The sequence below is a fragment of the Labeo rohita genome, unplaced genomic scaffold (genome assembly GCF_022985175.1).
Source record: "Labeo rohita strain BAU-BD-2019 unplaced genomic scaffold, IGBB_LRoh.1.0 scaffold_72, whole genome shotgun sequence".
In the NCBI taxonomy this organism is placed as follows: Eukaryota; Metazoa; Chordata; class Actinopteri; order Cypriniformes; family Cyprinidae; genus Labeo; species Labeo rohita.
The window spans coordinates 119,042-142,902 of record NW_026129656.1 but is presented as its reverse complement, the minus strand read 5'-3'; positions in this window follow the sequence as shown (position 1 = coordinate 142,902).

Genomic DNA, 23,861 nt, shown 5'->3' with positions numbered 1-23,861 from the left:
GAGGGCAGCACAGCTGTCTGACTTCTGTTTTCTTTCGCCGTTCTTTATTCAACAGGACACATACTGGTGAAAGGACATCAAGTATGTGCGGTCTGCTAGTTAAGATGATGTTGGTCAGGAGTTGATCCAGCCGGTCTCTGGATGGTGATGCTGATGTCCCCCTGCTCAGGTTCTTTTTGAGTTTGAACCGTCCCCTCCGGACACCCCGTCGTTTATGTCACACACACACACACACACGCGCGCGCGCGCCCAGCTGGCTACCCTCCCCTCTACACAGCTCTGATCATCGCCAAAACTTAGACACAAGCCGTGGCTTATTTATGCATTCATATTCCACTGTGAGTGGTAATTGGCTACAAATTAATCCCATGCCTCTAATAGCCTATTATCTCCGTCTGCGAGTATGAGGAGCACCAGAGGAGAGTGAGCGATGATGTGGCCTCTGATATACACAGCTGTCAACTCACACCCAGTGTGAGAGCACTGGAGTGGAAACACACTAAATAGGCTTATTTTTCCTTACTTTCTCCCTCCCATCTCTTGCACTGGGTTAAGGTTACAATAATCATTGTTTCCAGGAAAATTAATCAGAAAATGGGCCACTTGAAAGCAGTGATGTCTTTTTGTGACAGTGGTTAGCAGTGAGTCTTTTTCAAAAAGACTCTACAATACAGAAACACACAGACATGATTTTTAATTGTTTATATACAGTATATATACAGTTACTATATAGATAAACTGTTATATATAACAGTTATATATAACAGTCTGGAATTATCACCCTAATAAAAATGAAACTGACATGAAAAATGATTATTACATAAAAGCAAGTTTTTGAACTTACAACAGCCATGGGAGCAAAATCCTAATGGTGTAGTTCACATGAAAAAGCGCCACAGAAGTGTGACTAAATTGAATTTTCTTTTGTTTGGTTCAGATGGGCAACATGAACAAGGTCAGTTCTTTGCAATTACCGAAGGCAATGATCCTTTATAAGCAAGAAATTAAAAGTTGCACGAAAATGGGCAAAACAATCAGCTATAAGGATGAACATGATTATCCCATCAAAACCGGACCCATGGGAGTCACGATATAAGCGCCTGCAAAGAGGCTGCAGCATCACGGGCCATGACATTCAACTTTTAATCTGATCCATTGAGGGGCCAAATAATAGCCATTATAATAGGCTTTCCCATGAGTGTTTCTCAATTTCTCAATTTCTCTTACTTCTGTACAGACTACGATCCTAATTTTAACAGGCTGATTAAGTAATGTACATTTTACAGCACAAAACCCTGCATTTTCAACTTGATTATGCCCTACGTAGACTTCAGATATGTTTATCCGTGAAAGCACAATTTGTCTGTATACATAATTGGCTGTTGAGTCAGCCAGGCTGTTTTGCTAGCTGATTGGGGAATTGCTGTAATTAGAGAATTCTCCCAGTAGCCCACTGAATGATTTTGTCAATTTAATCAAATTATGCACAATAATTTGCATGTTAATTGTCCTATTCACAGACCCACAAGTCTGCACACATGAAACAGATCAAACCAACTTACTAATTATTTCAGCCTAGATCATGTGAGAAAATCACTGACAATAACATATTCATTATTGACATTTTAATAACCAAGACACCTCTATAAAAGCATCCCAAACCATTGTGCCTTTCTGTCATGTTAGCACCAGTTACATCAGTTACATATTCCAGATCATTTGACCAAAAAAATAATTACAAATTTGCAGGTTTCTATTGTTTTGAATGCATGAAAAAGCTAAAACTGACCAGAATAATATCTTTGAAAACACAGATCCTGAGTTGAAAAATCTATAATATTTAGAAACAGATCCTTTGATATGAAGTATGAATGCTGTGATCAATATCACAGCATTCATACTTCATATCAAAGGATCTGTTTTGAGTGAAGCTGGGTTAGATCAGAGATATTTAGGACGCAAAATTATGTTTTTTTTTTTTTTTAATTTAATATAATTTTTTTAAAGCTCTAAATAACAGTCATCTTGAAATAAATAACAATAATAATAAAAATAATAATAAAATATTTTTTTCTGCTGGGACAGCAGAACTGCAAGTCGACTTACACAATATAAAATATTGTGCTGTTGTAGTGCTCTGGGAATAAAGACAGCTTTAGTCAAAGCGTCAGAAGCAATCTAATGATTTTAAATGAGCACAGAGTAGTAAAAGCATGACAATTCTCCATCACAACAGCAGATGATGGTTAAAACGACTAGAAATCAATATTCTGACCGGGTGTCTCCCACTGATAAGAGGTGCCAAGACAATGTTGACTATTAAACTCGACAGCTTGAGATATTACACTATTACTTATGCTATTTTTAATAATCTATAATATTTGGGCTATAATTAATTAATTCTATGGATCAGATAATATCTCAGTCTGGGATGAGGTCGAGGGGGTCTATTAAGACTGGTAATGAGAAAGGAGAATTCCAATCTTAGCGCTGAGGGCTTGTGAACGGACAAATATATACACCCGGCTGTTTCAAACACAGTGGAAGGAAAGAGAGAGAAGAGACAAGAGCAGAAATGTGGTGAGAATGAAAAAACAAAACAAAAAAGCAACTGAGGTTTAATTCCTTCATTTATTAATTATGGTACATTCATGTTTAAACAGAAGCAAATTTTTTTTTGGACCCATTAAAAAAAAAAAAAAAAGATATTACAGCTGGGGTCTTGTTAATGAGTGCATAATCTCATTTTTAAAAAGCACAGTTCCCATTATCTCATGATGTACTGTATTAACTCTTATTGTGAAAACCCATGTTAGTGATAAAAAACTGCTTTGGTGGGCAGTTATGATTTCTACCTTTCTTTTTCTAAAATGATAACTAACACAGGAGACATGTAGACATTGCAAGTACCAAGTAACTGCTGCTTTGCAATCTGTTCAAACTGACCAGAGGGGGGGCGTGTTTCTCTTCAGTCTCACAATTTATGGTCAGATTACATAGAAGTGAATCTGGGATGCTCCACATGAATTACAACTAAATACTCTTCTGGGGTTAGTATTAGCAGTATAAACCAAATAAATCTGTAAATGTGAAAGGAAAACTGAAAATTACTGAAATTATATTTTACCTGTAACAACAGAAATAATTTTATTTATATTTGAAGGAACAAAACGATCAGACAAATTTTTTATTAAGTATTATAGCACAATTCAGAGCAAAAAAAAAAAAAACTACTGTTCAAAAGTGTTGAGACTGTTCAAAAAACTGTTGAGGTCGGTAAGATTTTTTAAATGTTTCTGAATAAAAGTCTCTTATGCTCACCAAGACTGCATTTTCTTATTTATCAAAAATACAGTAAAACAGTACTATTGTGAAATATTATAATTTTTTTTTTTTAATTTTCTATTTGAATATATTTTAAAATGTAATTTATTCCTGTGATCGCAAAGCTGATTTTTCAGGTTTCTTAAAATAATTTTGTAACACAATTCAAGTCTTTACTGTCAGTTTTGATCAATTTAATGGTCAATAGAAAATTCTGACAATTATTTAAGATTTCCCCTAAATTCTCATTCTCATAATGCACACATTAGAAAAAAATCTATAATGCAGAACAAATTATTTAAATTGTTGTAGAATTACAAAAAAAAGCTAAATGTTTTTATTTATGGTATGGGAATTTGGGGAATATTTAATAAAAAAAATGTCACAATGCAAAACAATCGTAATGCTTCTAAAATATGCTTCATTTTCATTAGACACATATATATTAGGAATTGTTGTTCACTCTTCTTTTTTTTAACCAATAGATGCATTTAATGATATCTCCTATGAGGCCCTAAAAAAGGAAACAACTACCAAAAAAATTCAGGACCTATAAATAAAAAACACTTTGAAACCATGAGAAAAATGTACGCTGGGGGCAATCGTTTCAGGTTAGAGGCTTCTGCTATTGTGACACGTTGAGGTTATAGTGCTTCAGTCAATAAGCAATACAGCCGTTTGACTTACTGATAAACATTCCCTGGCGAGTGAGGCAAGGGGACATATTGATGACCATCTGAATTTTTCTTACCTTTGCAGGCCTCTTATTTCTCTGCACGGTGAGAGACTATTTGGGGGGATTTATGCAAGGGTGGTCTGGTATCTCCTGCTGCACTTGCAGATGGAGCTCTAAATTGTGCATCACAGCAGACAGGAGCTGTTTAAATGCATTGAAACTAGGAGTCTTATAAGCTAAATTAACACACAGAATGCTCGCTGTAAATCCAGCATACATACACTTACACTGAAGAGAGATGAGAGAACAGCATTCTGAGGCTTTACTTTATCACTTGGTAAATCAGTCAATATTCATTTTAACACACAGTTTTAGAGAGAAGAAACCACTGTTTCACACAATATAAAATGTTAAGAATGAGTCTAAATAAAACTGCTCTAATGGTGAACATAAACAAGTGTCAGGACCATATTTCTGTCAGGACCACTATCGTCAAAGATGATTGACACTTCGCATACACTTTAAAATGGAGACTGATTCAACGAGGAATATCAGAAAGCCAAGTCCTGACTGTGACAAAAGGAGTAAAAAGGAGTTGGGGATGGAGTTGGGAACTTGCTCCTGAGCACACGATAAAGCTGCTGAATAATACTGAATAGACCTCATATAGGAATGCCGTGATAGGCGTCGTATTCCTATAGGTAGCTGTGGATCAGCTGAGGGTCAGCTGATGCAAGCTTGACTCACATGATCTGCTTGATTAATGATTTCCGTATTAATGTAATATTCTGATGGTTAAGTCTTCAGGCCTCTGTTCTGCATTGGATATGATTCTAGGAATACTTAGTATGTCTAAAACAAATGGTTTGGATTACAAAACAACTTTTGTCCTGGGCTCGGGCTTAAGGGGGTCCAAACTGCAAGTGGCTGCGATTCAGGGGCCTCTGTGGCACTTGGATATAGTTGTGAATTTTGAATTTGCTGTCTAGAAGAAAGATTTGATTGCTGAGCCTGAAAGTGTGATTTACACTGGCAGATTTAACACTAGCAACGAGTTACCAATTCTAATCTTAGTAAGGAGTGCATTTCATATCATCACTTACAATACCACTCCATAAACACAGCAAACTTATAACTAGAAATTGTGTTGTTCAGGCTTTAAAGTTCTTGTATGTTAACTTATATATTACCATCATCATACTTCAACGAATTAAATTAAAATTTTGAAATATTTTATTTACTTTAATTTATGTATTAATTTTCAAGTAATGAAAATTATTTTAAGTTTTAGTCAACAATAATAACCCTAATCTGGGCAAACTGAGACTTCATGAGAGGAGACATATGAGATTACTGGGGTCTTTTTCTCATTAAGAGAATGTGAGAGGCTGGAGAATTATGCTTTCCAATTAATTTTATTAAAGAAACAATTATTAGATATTATTTGTGTTTTTTTTTCCCCCTATGGCTGCTTTTACAAACCAGGCTCATTAATACATTTAACTTCAGTTTCTACTGTATATCTGTATATTCTACTGTATATTCTACTGTATATCTGTACTGTATATTCTGTATATACAGTATATCCTGTATATTCTGTACTGTATATTCTGTATATTCTACTGTATATCCACTGTTCATAACTAGTTTTCTGAAATTGTTAGTTTTTTTTTTTAATATATTAAATTACACACTAATAACAGTAGTTAAACTGTGGCAGATGAACTGTACTATCCAGGCCATGCATGAAGAGGTGAAACATTTACAAAATGTCTCTTTAAAGAGGCAGATTATCATTATCTCCAATTCTAGAGATATCTAAAAGTCATCAAAGACAGAAAGATAGAGCAAAAAAAAGGCATTATTTTCAGCTGATAAAATCTGGACTATGGCAAAAGAAAACAGCCAACAAAAATAAGTTGTCTTCACAGCTTTGCTGGTTTCAAATAATTGGCTTCCTCTTTTATTGTCCCTGCCAGCTGCAACTACCATTAATCCGCTTTTATTTGGCTACAGTGTTACAACCTGTAAAGCACAGATTTACTGTTGTCAGCAAAATGACATTTGAAGTGCAGGGTGTGCTTTACTTTAAAACTAGTGAAAGAGATGTATAACTTACGGTGTAAGGAGAGACTAGTAAATAAAATGTGTGTACAAGAATACAGAACTAAACAATAGGTTCCTTGATGCTGTACAACACATACAGAGGATGGGCTCTTAAAACCAGAGTATGGAAATTAATATTTTTGAATAGTCATTAGTATTTCACTGTTGTAATCTTTCACAAATGCTCTCCCTGTTCATGTCAAATTCAATCAAGCTTCTGAATAGCTCTATCCAAGGCCTCAGTACAGATAATTAAGACAAGATGTTCTACTCTGGAGAAATTGTATAATACTCTGAACTTGTACATGGGCTCTTAGTCAAGTCAATAGTGGCTCCTATGGCTATCAACTCATTTGGATGAGTTCATTAAACATTGCTGAATAACTGGCAATGAGGATCATAAAAGCAAAAAAGTAGCCCTGATGAATAATGGCTGAAGTTTTTTTTTCTTTTTTTTTTTTTGTCAGTTTTGCATAAAATACGACGTGTTTTTTGGTAATCTTCATAATTCATAAGTAATAGAGCATAGGCACCGAAGCTGTTGTCAGTCTGCTCACCTGAATCCATCTGTAACTGGTACAGATATACAGAAAATTGCAGACGTTTAGAAAATAATTAATTTACAGACAGTTACATACATATTCCCAACATTTTATTATATAGGCCTTACATACATTATATTACTGCAGTGCCCCAGTGGCCTTTTATCCAAATAAATTTAATTCATAACACACTAGCTGATGCATCATCATTGTGAACGTTAAACTTCAATATGCTGCAATTTAAAAGTAAACCCACATTGTTCTTAGGGTGCACCTCTTCCCCCAGCTTAACCTAAAGCATTACAACGTGTCAATACCTGGCCAACAGTACCACACCTAATGATCTGCAGAATATAAATATGCTATTAAAGACACTGAACTAAACTGTTGTCCACTAGCTCAATTAACCACAATAGAGCTGTAAAGTATTGTGTAAAATTTGCATCTGTATCATCATAACGCATTAAAGCATGAATTATGTGTTATTCATGTGACCCTGTCAAGCATTTGAGAAGGAAAAGTTAGTCAAAAAATGTTTATAGACACTTACATACAGAATAAAATTGCACAGATATTAAAAAAAGGACTCAGTGGGGTAATGATGTTTAAAATGCTTTGATTCAAGTTGATTGCATTTGGTTTGCATTCAAAAATGCTTGCTAAAAACTTCTGTTCTAGAAACCTATTAAGCAGACAGGCAAATTATTACCAAAAATGAAAATAAAATTTAATTGTAACAGAAGCAGTAAAATCCCAATATATCTTTGTTAATCACTGGAGGCTGGCAATTACTGGACTAATTTATGGTTCTACTGCCCTGCACATATTTTCACAGCCATTGTTAATTAAGACAATGCTCATTGAGAGCCTAATTAACAATTAGCATAAACATAATTAGCAAGTGGTGACATTTCACTCGCTACATTGTTGAAATAATTTTTAGAAATTGCCCTTGGAGAAATACTGTCACGTTTGCATAATGGCTGTACTTTGTCAAAGCAAGCAAGTGACTGCCATGGATGTGTTCTCCCTGTCACTTTCTAACTAGGACGCTTTATTTTAAGATACCCAGCACTGGCATTTAACTTAGACCAAGTGAAAAATCCTTTCTGCCTGAACTGTAAATTGTAAAACCTATACCCTGATCATAGTGTTCAACCCCCCCTGATCAAGTCAAGTCAACTTTATTTATGTAGCCCTTTTAACAATACAGATTGTGTCAAAGCAGCTTTACAGTATTAAACAGGAAAACAGTGTATAATAATGCAAACGATGAAAGTAAACATGCAATTTTCAGTTTTTTTCTATGTAATAACAGCTCATAGTGGCCATTTGTGTCAAAAAAAGAATACAATAAAATAATTTTATGAAGAGTTTTCTCTCTGAAGATTATTTTGTGTCCACAGAAAAAAAAAAAATCATTCCAGTTTGGAATAACTGGTACGAAAGAGGTGTGATCAAAGAAACAAAAAGTTTTTATTCTAGTCCCCCCCTCCCCCATCATATCTTTATATACTTCTGCTCTGTCCTTTGAAAACACATCCATTACACTGAACAAAATAGTAACTTAAAAATAGAAACATCTAAATTAATGTATTTTAATAGCCCCAAAATATTATTTAATATTGTTAAATAAGCCTAAATACATTAATTTATACTAACAAACCAATTTTTCTGGGTTGAATCATGTACAAATAGCTCTTTAAGGTCACAAATGCAGGCTACCACGTTTTATAGTGCAGAAATGTCATTTGATGCTTGAGGGCAAATGATTTTTATGTTATCTGTTGTAGTCATCACTTATGGAGTCTCCTGCGTTTGAGGACAGACATGCAGAAATCTGTTGGGGGAAGTCTGTTCTCTTTTAACAGCAAGAGGAGATTGGCTGACAGTCAACATTCAAGCGTTGACAAAATCTGTATCTGCCAGAGGTAAACTGTTTGTCTTGGAGGTATAAGACACTTAGACAAGACAAATTTGCTTTAGGAAGACAAAGTACAACGGGAAAGTTCTGTAGTCTGAGAGGAAGCCTCATTGTCACACAAGATAAGTGAGTACAAGTGGATTAGAGCTCTCAGGAACAGATCTGTTAGTCTTTCACATCAGGATTTCATTCTGTCCATCTGATTCATTCTCCAACTGCACTCTACGAAAAGAGAAACCGAGAGTCTGATAGCCATTCATGCTATAGCACCGAACTTGTGTAAACAAGTCATCCATTTTTTTTTTTAAAGTCGTCTATTTTCTAAAAGCAGGTTATAGATCTTATGCTTATGCTGACAAATCTGTGAATGTTTCTTTTCTTTTTTTTTTTTAATAAATGTTTTGGCCCCACAGTATTGTTCAAAATGTCATAATTTCACCTTGCAGTGAAAACTTCAGACTTCTTTCTACTGACGTATGCAGGACTTCTCCAATGATTTAGTTCTCTTAAACCTGCCTCAACTTTTGAGTGCCACACCAACATCTCAAGATCCAATCAACAAATGATGCACAGACCCGAGTCCCATCCAACATTTTTCCTTTTTCAGTATTCCGTTATACTCAGATATACGTCACGGAATGGAAGAAAGTGGTCTGTCGCTATTTTCATCACGACTTTAAATATTTGTACAGTGCAGACACTGCAGGAATAACTGACAAAGACAACTGTGATGGCTTGTGGCCGCATTGCCAACATTATTAATTTTTGATATTTCAAACATCTATTGTCAAATATTTTTGGTATATTTAAAAAAAAAAAAAAAAGATAAAAAAAGATAAAGATCTATCATTTCCTTTACACATTCATATACATTTCAACCTAATCTGGATGAAAAATATTAAGCATCGAATGTGGACAAAATAATATTCATGCAAAATATGTGAGTTCAAAATGCTGAGTCCAGCAAGAGTTAAATATTGTTGGGTCTCATCTCTGCATCTCATCTCATTCATTGTGGGTAACAGGATGCTCTGTTTCTGATCCACTGAGACTTACTAAACTGCTCTTCCCCCATTGCGTCTGTTTATCAAACATTACCTCAGCCTCAAATGAGATCTCAAGTGTTCAAAGAATCATGAATGCTGTAATAAGGGAGGTGCAAACTAGACGAAAGACTATCATAACCTAACGATTGATTGACAATCTATGACATGCGTTGTGACACACAACCTAGCACACAGCCAAGTTGATGGAAATGTTTCAGCATGATCCAATATAGGCAGCACACATGCTCCATGGGAGAATTTAACAGAGAAATTTCAGCTGCTCCAGAGTAGATTCGGGAGAAAGTAATACCATTTGGATGGCATGTTACAAGGAGCTATGAAGCCATTTGGTGGCAATAGTTGCTTCTGTAGGTGGTCTGAAAATGTTTGTGCAGGCAGCAAAACCCAGTCCCATCTTAAGACCACTGGCAAATTTCTAATTTCCGTTTGGTGGGCGAACTGTCTAATTGCTATTTAGCTTTACCAGTCAAGTAATTCGGGCCAATGTCTTAAAAGCAGCCACTTGTAGTTAAGCCTCCATGCCAAAGGCTCTGCTGAACAATAGTGACATCTCATCAGGGCCCCAGGCTCCTGGACAGGAGTGCGAATCAGGTCCCTCTCCTCTTGAATGGGCAAGCAATCTTCAGAAAATTAAGTCTGAAAAGCCAGGGAAGAGCTGTGCGATTCATCACGACAGACTCTGTCAGGCAGAGGGCTATTAGAGGATCTGGCACTGCTCGGGTGCCATGTTGTCATCTGTGCAACAACTGCATCAGCGGACTGATGTGCATAGCAGGAACAGGAAGGACGGCTCGCGTTGAGCTTCATACAACCGATGATGTCTCATTTGTCAAGCAGGAAATCGTTTCACCAAAATCGCTCGCTATAGCGTTTCTGCTAACTGATGGCAAATGATCGTCTAAAAACATTTGATTAAATGTGCTGCTCACAAAACCCATGTAACCGATGTGTATGGCTCAAAACGGAGAAAGCTATTTTCTGTAGAAGGACCATCATTTAGGAGACTCAGTTTTACAGTAGCTAATGTGAAATGACTATGATCACATGCAGAAATAATAATAATAAAAAAAAAATTGGCATGACAAAAAAGTTATCTGAAAAAAAAAAAGACATTTGAAAACAAAAAAGACATATGAAAGTTTAAAATGTAAAACAGCTAGTGTCAGAAAAAATGTATTCTGTAAATTCTGTATTCTGTACATACCACGTTGCTTGTAGCAAATTTTACGAAAGTGAGTGGTGCTAAAAAGCATACACAATTTTCTCTAAAACAACGGGACTGTGGCAGTATGGAGTCTATTATGTGATGTAAATGTTAAATAATATTGGTGAAAAATATTGGTTAGCAAATCAAAATGTTAGACACATTTAAAGATCATAATATTGCGTTGTGCAAGAAACTGCACGAAAATGATTCATTAATTGGTAATTTGCCCCTGTAATCATAATTTGTCAAGTCGACTTAATTTTTTATAGCCCTTTATAAACTACAGATTGTTTTAAAGCAGCTTAGCTGTAGCAAGACAATAGTGTCATTTTTGATCTCCAGTCAGTTAATTGATGGTTCAGTTCAATAACTGAGTAAAATTAATTTATTATGAAACAAGTTCAACTATATGAAAAATAGCTCATCTGAAGGCAACAATCATGTTATTCAGCTAAAGTCAATACAAGTATTGTTTCATCCGATATGGCCAGTGTCATCAAATCAATGATAATACTGAATATCAAATGTCTTTTAGATCCCAACAAGAAACTCATAGTCAATCAGATGACAGAAATGGAGGGAAGAAAAACTAGGGTTAGTCGGGGAACCAGTTGTTCTTCTTCACATTATGGATACCGATCGTGATACGTCACACTGGCAAGAAAAGAAACAAAAGTTGTTGGTTTGCTGCCACTAGTGTTCATTTCAGCTGGAAACTGGAGCAATGTTGCTAGAGTCACAAGCTGCAGCAAACCCTTGAATGAGTGGTGGTTCCCAGTCAAGGTCACCTAACCTTGTTCATCCTTACCAAGGTAACTGGACAATGAACGTTGATAAAGCCATCTCACTTATCCCATGGTTGCCTATCATGGATCCGCAACAACATTCTCATTTTTAAGTCTTAATGCATCAATTTAACATAATGGAAGCTCTATGTCATGGTGGAAGAACTGAATGAGAGCTGCTTAACAATAAAAGAACCTTGGCTTAGCTGGCTGGGTTAAAGAGGCCCTGGGAGGAAAAACCTATTGATTTTAATTACACTGAACAGCCCTTGGGGACACAAGGACTTTGGCTGTTTATTTAGCCATTGCCTCTCACTGTGATTGTACAGGCTGAGATAAAATCAGTCTCTTAATTATTACCATAATAAGCTTGCGAAAGGCTCCAGGCCTTGTCTTTTCTATTTAAAGAGAAATCACTAGGAGGAAGAGGAGGATAAAGCCATCAACAAGCGCTTACAAAACTGTTTATTATCGAAATTTTTCATTTATTCTTTTTTTAAAGCCTATAAATTTGGTTTGGTACCACGCAACAACATTTTACAGTGTTTGGTAGTGTGCACACGAACGCTGGTGTAGACCACAGAGAAAGTGGTAAACTGTAAAGATATAAAGTTTGCAGCTGGAGACCCCATGTCATGGACGACTCTTGTGGAGTATATCAAGATTTCTGTGCCCTGTGACTGGACAAGGTTTATTCCATGAAGGTTCAATTAGATCCAGATCTGATAATAGTCTGGACCAAGGTTAGATGGCAGCTGAGATTGTACTTTGGAGAAGGCTGAGCAAGATTAGTTGAATCTGGACAAAGCTAATGTTTGTCCTCCTCAATCGCAACACCTGCAGAAACTGAGAGAAATCTGATGGGGCATCATAAATGGGTTAGCAGTCTTATTTGGAGAGTGAAAATAAAGACAGTGTTTCAGAGTTCAAATGTCTGAGACGATGTTGAAATTGCCCCCCACGCCCCCTCCCCAAATCTGAAAAATAAGCAATGATTTCGGGTTTTGAAAAATGTAAAATAATGACTCAGAAATAAGGAAGAAATAATTCAATATTCTGCATTTTTTTCTGGGCTACTAATCAAATTTAAGTTTGATTTAAGCAATAATAGAAATCCTAAATTTTAATTTATGTTACTTTTTTAGTGGTCTAAAACTTTTGGACCCTGCTGTAGTAAATACGACATACTGAAACAAGTTTCCCCAACAAAATATATTTTAAATATTTTAACTGTAACAATGAACTTCATATTTACTGGTGTTAGCTATTAATGATATATACAACACCATGCAATGAACGTCTGGTGCAGTGGCTTTTGGTTCTGATGAAAAATCCTGCCCTAGTGTGGAATAGAATATTTCAGGACCACAGATCGTAACCTTTAAATTCAGCAGTGGCAATAGCATTCCCCTGACAGGCTGGAAACGCTGTCCCTCGGTTTTCCTCAGCCACCATGCCTAACAGAGTGAAATTGACCTGTATTAAGGTCCTCTCACTCTGGCTAAATTATTTGATCATAGTCCCTGACAGTTGTTTGGGTCAGTAATTGCTTGTTTATTGGAGGAGAGGGGAGCTGGTCAACAGTGGGGTGTGGGACAGGTGTGGAGGGCTGGCAGACAGGTCCCAGACCAGAGCTGGCCGTCGAAGATAAGACACTCAGCTGGGTTGGTGGCTCTATCTCACCGCCATAAGCCTGGTAATCTGCCGCTTTTTGCCATCGGCATCGTAACCTACCCCTAACATCCAGACAAACACTGGCCACAAATACTGTCTGTACACCTGATATATACCTTGCAGAATTGTATTATTTTCCACTTGTCCAGTTATTCCTAAATGTCAATTTCACAGAGGTCTATTGGGGAGATTATGATTACATGGGAGCAGACAGACGAACCATCCATGTATTTTTCTGCCTATAAGCAAGGATAGTTAGATACTTAAGTGTTTTTAGACAGTGACGCTTATAGTGCGGTTCATCCCATGTGGAAATCGGGAAATTCATAATTAATATCTTTTGGTCAGATATTAGATGATAAAAGCATTTGATTCTCAGAAAATGAGGTGCAAAAAAACTGTAATGATATCATGGTTTTCAACAGAGAAGATGGTTTAGAAGTTTCAAAGTTAGAAGTTCCTGCTGAAAATACACCTTATAAATTTCCATGCTGATTTAGGATGGTTAAAGCTACATAGCATTGGTGTGGTTTAGCTGGTGGAACTATGGTTTTACCAGTAAAACATCTCTCTGCTAAAGGCTGTGAGACTAAGGAAATCTTAGTGGTTAAGTTCACCCAAAATGAAAATTCCAATGTCATTCCAAATTCATATGGTTAATTGATAGCTTAATATTATTCCACATTAGTACATTCCAAGTCTTCTGAAGTAACACAATTTGTATGATAAATAGATTTTTCATTTTAACACTCACACCATATCATATTAATACGAGTCTCAGCACATCAGCAGTAGGTAGCTACTTGAGAGATCTCTAATCTCGAACAACTCGATGGTTGGCTACATTGACATATACACTCTTCATGCGTTTGCCGGAGCGTGAAGCAGGCCGGCCCCCTATGATCTCGCTGCTGGAGTTCTGGGCTCTTAGGAATCATTCAAAGCAAGGAATACTTCGTGTTCTCCAAACCCCAAAGCAACTGAAGCAATACATGGCTGTGCCAGAACATCCACCGCTAGTGTTGACCTCCAACAAGAAAGCCAAGAATACCCCATGCACTTCCAAAGCACAAACATGCACCCACCCCATCATTCACAAACACTGCATTGTATGCAACACATGCAGATAGCATTGGCTTTTGGCTCCCTGACATCAATAACAGCAGGTTATCAGTTTGGTGGTCTTGACGGCCTCACTGGGGTCGCTGTAAACAGCCAGCACATATCCACGTGTTCGTGGTTAACAGGGACCCCTCCTCTGTTCCACTGCACTTATAGAAGCACCATGGGCAATTTATCTAAATCTCCCCTCTCCTTAAACAGTTTTATCAAAACTGGCGGTCGGGCGGCTGGCGTATGGTGGTGGCCTCAATCCTAAATGCAGCAGCGCAGATTTTAATTTTGGAAAGATTAATGTCCTTTCCCGTTCTAATGCTGCAGGTCTCAGTTATCTGCCTTGATGTCTATCAGCTAATTTCTACAGTTGGGTTGGAAACGACCCACATTTGTCTGCACTTGAGGGCGGAAAACACAAACTGCAACAAGATGCTTCAGGCTGAGAAAGAGAGAGAGAGAGAGAGAGAGAAAAGAATCTAGCCATTTTACCAAATTTCCTCTAAATTAGAAAGTGTCTGCACCACTTGGACCATACACTTAAAAATCTGAGCAGGAAGCTTTTTCATTACAGAGGCACACATCCCAAGGGGGATCCGAGGAAAACAGGTATTCGCCACTGAGGAAAACACAAAAGAAAAGAAAGATATAGTGCATAAAGTGTATTAGCCTGACATATGAAATAACACTCCATATTTACTTTTAATGGAAGATTTTTTTATAGAAGATTTTTTAATAATATGATTTAATTATAGTACAGTAGGTTTTATAGTGTTAAATTAGCTGGCATATATAATATGCTCTACTTCATCTAAAACTATTTTAAATATCATTTTGCTAATTATTTTATAATTATTATGCATTCATGATAACATAATCTGTGAGACTACACAGAACATTTCTTCTAAAATTCTTCTAAAAATCCATTTGTCAAAAAAAAAAAAGTGTAAGGAAAAATGGTGGGAAAAACTTTCCCTTGTACAATTTAATATAAAATCTTTTTTAACTACCCATTTATAGTTCTTCTAAAGGTTACTAAGTCTAAGTGAAAAATGATCATAGCCTCTTAGTTTCCTAATAGTTAACTTATGGTTTAAGTTCAAGCCTGGCTGAATCATACAGGTACACCATATGCAATCCATTTTAATTATTATACACTGTTAGTTGCACAGTCAAGAGTAAAATTAAAATGGCAATCACAATTAGAAAATTGCAGAGTCAATTACAACACATTAGCCAGAGCTGGCAAATGGGGGGAAAAAAAGGTTCACCCTTTCATTTGGTTATATTAATTAAAAAAAGGCACTGAGCTCAAGCTACACCTGCAAAAGACATGCTGCAATTATCACAACTGCATTCTTCTTCAGCATTCAATTTAGCTCAGCTGGAATATTGCTCGAGTGAATGACACAGCTGTTCGCAACAGGCCAGGAACGCTCTCTCTGTAGACTGCTTCTCTCTGAGCACCTAGCTGTGTGAAGGTTAATAATATGTCTGTGATGTATAAGTGTTGGCATGCACTCTTGCTCCTTCTCTTTGTTTCTGAAAACCGCTTTATGTTCACTGCGCCCGCCTGGGCGCATTATGCTGACTGCAGACTGTACCCTGGAGAATAAGCGCCCCTGATTGCGATTGTTCTCTATTATCATAGGATGGACTTTGCATTTTCGCTGTCTGAAATGAATTTGTAGTGGCGCAGAGTGTTTTGTGATGGTGCTAGCGTACAGCGTAGCGGGGAGGTGGGGGTCAATGGCATTCTTTTATCTGCCACATAATAAAATTACCGCGCTTACACACCAGCCTCTGCATTCTAAGATATGTTTAATTCCCTAAACATGAAGAATTAATTACATATCTGCATTTAAAAGGATTTCTTTGCCACACCACAAACTTAAAAGCCTACAGCGAGCATGTCGCATTGATATTACCAACAAAAGAAGAGCCGTGTAATAGCTTTTCTTTTTTTCAGAGACTGAAACTTTAATCTCGCAGCAAATTTACTTGGATATGGCTGTAAAAGAGCATGCTTGGCTGCTTTCTTTTAGTTCAGCTTCTGAACTGGAAAGTGCAACATGAGAGAAATCTGATAGTTTCTCAGGAGTGATGTGGTCAGTGGTCAGAAGGAGGACCTTGTGTCCTGTTGATGGCCTGAAATGACCTTCATCTCTAAAGCTGAACAAACTCTGCTGCTGCCAGTCGCCCCAGAGTCGCACACAAACCAACAAAGAAACAATGTCATAATGCATATTAAATTCATGAACTGAATAAGGACTTCAGCAGTTGAGTCCAATCACATAACTGGTAGTGTCTGGACTGTTTGTTGAGGAGCAAATCAGAATATTAGAATGATTTCTGAAGGATCATGTTACACCACCACAGGCATGAATTAGATTACAAAATAAACTCAGCAAAAAATAAATGTCCTCTCACATTTTACTGCTTCAATTTCCAGCTAATTTCTTAACATCTGTAAATATTTGTATTAACATAAACGATTTAATAACTGAGACATAAACTGAACAAGTTTCATGGACATTGGATGAGCAAAATAATGGGATCGGAAGTAGTACTAAAGTACTACTACTAAGTACTAAAGTGCATCTCATCATCATGGCCTGCAAGGACAATCAGCTGTCTCCCTGTAGCACAATCTTAGGCTTCTTACTGCAGTTTACTGCTCTGGCCACTTCCGCAGTCCTCATGCCTCCCTGTAGCAGGACTATGTCATGTTCATGTACGAGCAGAGACACTGGGCATCTTCTAGTGTTTTTCAGAGTTGGTAGTCGTAAGCTGTCCTAAGTTATTGCAACTGTGTGCTGCCTGTAAAGTGTCCTGTACAATTATTGTTTATGGTTCTTTGAACAAGCATGAAAAATGTTAAAACCCTTCTTAATAAAGTTGTGTAAAGCTTATATTTATATATATTTATTCCATATACCACAAAGGAAACATTAGGTTTTCAATGCCCACATTTATGCACCTTGATTTCATTCCATTTCATTCATTTTCTTCTGTAGCGTTCAAATTATTATTTTTTTCCATTGTCTCAGTGTAGGAAGGAAGAGAAAAAAAAGAATCCCACTCATTCATATAATGCATCCTTTGCTAATGAAATAAATGTATTTTTTGGTAGGTTTGATGCTGGCGAATGTACTTCTGAGGTTAGTAGGATTTGTTTGGAAGAACATACCACATTTAACAGTACCGCATTTATGGAAAATATCTAATATTCCATTTAATTCATTTTCTTATGTGGAGTTCAAATGATTTTTTAAAAACTTTCTCAGTGTTTTTGTCGACACAAGCAAAGTCAGTGGGGTCCAGTGTTGTTTTTGACCCCACAGACATTTAGTATATAGAAAAACATACTTTGAAATGTCTTCTATTTGTTTCGAAGAGGAAAGAAAGTCACACACATTTGTTAGTATTATACATGTTAGGTGATTTAGTAAAGTGCAGGTTAAAATGCATGACTGTAACAATGCTTGGGGTAATAGACTAAGTCTGCCATTATCCATTCAGCAAAAGTAATACATGACTCAGCCAAAGTGTCTTATATACCACCAAACCAAGATAAAAGTTCAGTGGAGGAAATGAACTTTAGCTTTTGTTAAAACATTATGATTTATGTGTTGGTAATACAGCTATGTGCTGTTCGTGTTTGCATCTATCTTTGTGTTTGTGCAAATGTGTGTGGATTTTCAGTATAAATAAATAAATGTTCAGCAGCTCATTCAGGATATTGTAATTCTTCACACAATTTATACATATATATTATATTTATATTTATATAAATTGGTGTAAATTGTACAAGTGTTGAAAATCGAGCGGTTCATCACAATACAATATCATATTGATTCTCATATCTTATGATATGATATTCGCTGATATCTTAAAAAATTCTATTATGAATAATAATTATTATACATTATTATAATTCCAGTAGGTCTTCAGTTCTATCCTACAATTTTAAAAGTTTGCTATCATCTGTCGGTGTCATTTAATTTGTTTCCATCTATATATTGATTATGAAAATAGATCTGCATTAGTGATTGTACATGGGGCAATGTGTTGAAGTCACTCAACCAAGAAGTGACTAAGCCTTAACAGAATATACTTAAATTATATTGATGATCATATCTGTTGCTCTTTCTGCTGTCTAATACTATAATATGTAATAATGCTATAATTATTATAAATCGTATCGATGTATATTTAATACCTAGTGCAGTTATATCTATATTTTTAATTTTTTCCCTCACCAAATAACACACAGAAATAGAATTAATAATAATAATTGATATTACAACTCATGAAACTACAGATTTAACTGATCTCTGTACCTGTTTAAACTACCACATCCATACATTTACAGCTTGGTCTGTGTTGTTGCTGTTGTTTTTTGTTTTGTTTTTTTTCTTTCCCGTTCTTTCCTCTCCTTTTTGTTTTTTTCTGTCTCATTTGTGTATATGTGGGTGTATATATTTATGACTGATTTTAGCTTTCAATCTATGTGTTTTTTATATGATTACATTATGATTCAATGCAGGACTATACTGATTGATATAGCAATATTATGACATTATGTACCTATTTTACACAACCAGGTGCATTTTTTAACACTAAAAATGTTTAAATATAACTATTATTAAATTTGGTTTCATGAGAATATCACATAATTTTGTCCCATTCAACGCTATAACCATTTTAATACAGAGAATAAATAATCCATCCAATGCTTAATGTATCATAATAGCATTGTTTTCTGCAATGACCCATGTATGTCCTTATGAACTGCATGTATTTGTATGTATAAAACACGAAATCAAACAGTCTATTGTCTTGCAAGACTACAAAAACGGCTTTCCATATCATAATTAACTTATTCTCTGTGTATTAAGGCCATTGAAATGGAAAAATAAATTGTGTTATTGCATCTAATTGTAAGTCTACAGAGAAAAACACAACATGAGAGAAAATCCATACAGATTCAGTCTTCAGAAGATAGGCCCAAAAGCAGCCTGCTTAATGTGCTAATAAATTGACTTTAAAGGAGGAGCTTTCATAACAAACAAATTTTAGGGTCTTCATATCACATTAAGAATGAGTCCAGCTAAATCTCATCGAAGTGGCGGGTCCTGCTGCCAGGGGACTCCAGCTAATGGCTGAAGTTAGAAGAGCTGCAGTCAATTGACCCTGGGGGCAAATCACTTGACCCTGCATCCTCCATGCTTGCTGTCATGTGAGAGACCTCTGAAATGGTGGCATGCACATGCAATACATTTATATAGACTCACACACCCTGACCTGGTTTGTGACAACACACAGCTAACACACAGCTAAAACCAAAATCTAAAAGCTATACATTTAAGTAATGATGCCTGTGCCAACATCAATACCCACAGTGTCTGCAGTAAGCATGCTGCTATCTGCTGTAGGTTTCCATGCAATAACTGCAAGCACAGGTCACAGGATGTCACAGCCAGTGAAATTAATACCATGTAGCAGGTTTCATATTGAAGTGATATCAGAATGTATTACATGGTATTATTAATATGGTGTTGCAAGAGTCAAGCATCAGGGTAGGATTATTACAACTCTGGCTGTCTTCTCAAGGGCCACAAGGGGCCAACAAAGCCCTTACTGAACATGAGCTCTGCGTGCAGAACACAGCAGAACTGAACTTTGCCTTGGAGTTAGTGATTTGAACAAACCCCAGTCTCACTTAATCTAAGTGTCTTAATCTACTATGTAGCTAACATTTAAATGAATAATTTAATACAATGTATTTACTGTGTACGTATGTTTTTACATTGTAAACAATTTGTTTATTTATTTATAATACATTTTTTTTTATGGCAGCACATGGCAGTTATATACACCTAATATAAAACCTGATGCAAACCCTCAACTAAAGTGTAAAAATTATAATTTTTGGGTGAACTCCGTAACTATTCATAGTAGAACACTTGTTAACTGCATTACCTGAACTAAAAATGAAAAATACTCCCAAAGTGTATAAATCTTAGTTAAAATGATTTTTTTTTAACATTTACTAATACGTTATTAAAATATTGTAAAATATTGCATCTGTTCATATATTTAACTGACCTGAGCTAAAATGAACTGACAATGACTAATGTTAACAAAAATTAATAAATATTACACCTACTGTATTGCTCTTTCTTAGTTATTGCATTAACTGATGTTAACTAATGGGACCTTGTTGTAACGTGTTATAATGATTTCCATTTGCTGAGTGATAAAACAGAAGTAAAAAAAAAACCTCTCAACAAGACCTGCATTAATTGAGATTTGTGCTGAAGTTAATTCATGTTAAAAATACAGTATGACCATAAAGATAAACACTTAACCTGTTTACAGTTCTAATTACAGTAACGTCTGCTGCCCTCTAGTGGGATATGCCAATGTCAAAACATTTCACTCATCCTACTGAGAGTTACATGAATTTAATGACATGTATTTGCATGCTTTGTATTTACATGCTTTGTATATCGTGGGCATTTATTACTTTAGCCTTTCTTGCAAACTGGCAATTAGTTGTTGATTCAAGTTTAAAAATGTTGGCCAGATAAATAAGCATACACCTGCCGTGTAAACACAATAAAGAATTTGAGAGTTCTGTTGCCAGGTCCCTGAGGCAAACCGAAAAATGACATGTCATCTTTTTACTTACTGAACCTGTATAGGCTACAGACACATTCAAGATGTTGCCATTAATAGAAAACTTAAGCTAAGTGGTAAAACAATGGACTACAGGTCCGTGGGCATGCTGCCTGAGAGTGAGACTGTTTACTAACCATGTGATACATAATGTAAACAGCACTGGTAAGCACTTTCACAATCTAGCAAGCTCTTATCTGACTCTCTGAATCAGTGTGCAATGGTTTTTATCAGCCGCTTGGAAACAAAGCAGTAATATAACAGTTTTACTATGTAAGTAAATCTGCACATAAATGACTGTTAAAAACAAAATGAACTATGACTGGTTGCTTTACATGTCCATCAGATATTCACTTCCTGTCTGAGTAGGCATTTCTTGACCAGAACAAACTACAACGTGGACTAGAGTTTATTCTGATATCTAAAACCTTTAATTTGACTACTTTCAAAGGTGTCATGCGATCTGCAAAATCCATGTAAATATAGTCATGACAAACATTTAATTTTTTTAACAAAATCTGCTTTAAAATGTTGATAAGAATTATTTCACGATTAGTAGTAATTGAATATAAAATCTTGTTGCTCATTAAAAGGCCAGTACCAGCCTTTGTCATGCCTGGTAATCCTAGCAGTCGTTACCTTCGTAATCAGAGCTAATCATGCAATAATGATGCCTGCCTGGAACAGAAGGAATTCCTATCAATTAGGATGACACACCAGGGCCCATGCTGAAATTTGAAGGGCCACACAAAAGCAGACTCATTAGCTGACTGCCACAGTAGAGAGACTGACATATTCACACTCATTGCACTGGGATCTGTCTCACTGGGTTTCACTGGGCTGAAAAAGACAAAAAGTAATTTGCTGTTTAAAACATATCAGAAAGAAGAAAACATTCTTAGAAAGGTGCATGATTCTGCTCCTACAAAAATGTCAAGTAAAAGATGTGTATTACCCAAATAGAAAACATGCGCAGAAAATATATTGCATGTATTGTGCCAGAACACCACCATGTACTGCTTAGAAGAAAAATCTGGTGAGAAATAAAAAGCCATAACATGCAGTACATTAATATGACTGTGGATGGCAGCTTAGATAATTTATTCTTGGAAAAAATGTTTCATATTCAAACAATTGTGGTGCTTAATATTTAAAAGGAAACCATAATACACTTTTTATTTGATGAGTGGAAAGTTCGAAAGAACTGCATTTATTTGAAAGCGAAGATATTTGTAAAATTACAAATGTCTTTTCTACTGGAAGATCAGGGTACTGGAGCAAAAGTCGTAATTTGCCCGTCATTTAATCTCATATCTAAATTGAGATTTTAAAGAGATCTCATTTGTGACTTTACTTTCCTATTATTATAATTACAAACCTTTATTAAAACCTTTATTAAATACAAACACATACACAAGTGCCTAAGGAGCAGCAAAAGCACACAAACAGATACACAGCGTGGCCATCTTCAGCATGTGCAATCCCTCACACAGCTCCGGCCCGTGCGATAGCTCTTTCGTGAATCACTGATCCCGTGTGTTCCAGTGGCCCGGCACCGCTGCTCCCCCTGCCAGTAGATACAGGCTATTTAAATGCTCCATTGGAGAGAGATTAAAGTTTATGCAAGGTCACTGGGGATGTGATAATTATAATCACAGGTTTTTGGCTCTGCAATGACAGCCATTTGTTATTTTCACTTGAGTAATTCCCGCAGCCCAAGGATGTTGACAAGCGTGCACTGATTTAGTGGCCTGCAGTCCCCTCTTCCCTACGGAGCCCCCCTATACTCCGCCCACCCCTCTGCAACCAGCCCGAGCTCAACCAGACCAAAGCCAGAGACTGACACTCCCTTTGGGACCATGGCGTCTTTCAGCCCCCCTGCCCCACGCAGAAGCAATAGAGGGGTACAATTGCTTCAGTGGAGACTATGGGGTGGAAAGACCTTCTGTAGGGTACTAAATCTAAAATCCGATATATGGATGTATTACACTTTTTTTTGTTTATCGGTCATACAACGACTGTCTTCATCCATAGTAACATAAGCAGCACCACGACTTTCTCTTGTTTTAACAGACACATTAAGTAATTTAGTTTTCAGTTTAAGGTACTTTATTGGCATCGTTGGTTTTTGAGGGTTTGCAGCTGGAAAATACATTTTCCTGAAAAAGGCAGCTTTCTTCTTCCAGTAACATCTGCACTTTGTCTGTTTCTGAAGAACTAAAAAAATGTGATTAACGGTTTGTCAAAGCATTTCCCTTCAAGGTAAAATATGCAGTTACTAGCAAGAATAAGTATTGATAAATAAGGCAAGAATCACTATTTTTCATGCTGTTTGTCGTGTTGTTTGTGATTTGAACAGGCAGACCTCTATCTCTAGCTATTACATTTGATGTGGCTTATTGGGAACAGGTGCGATGTTACTTTTCTAAGCAATCAGATGTAGATTCTTCACCTGAGAGATAATAAAAAAAAGTGAAAAAATGTAATTGATATGAAGACTAAAATATTATGGAGACTTAAGGATTGACTCCTGAGTACTAATGTAGCATCTTCCTAGAAAACCCAAGCAACCATATACTGTAGCAATGTGCTGAAAACAACTCAACATTTTAGTGAACATACAGCAATTCATCCTTGCACCCTTAATAACATACTGGCATATGCAGCATAGTCAGACCAGAAAAAAAAATTCCGCCATAGGTCTACAACTTAGTCTGAGCCTAATTGCAGGGCCACTGTACCATATTTCCTAGTCAAGA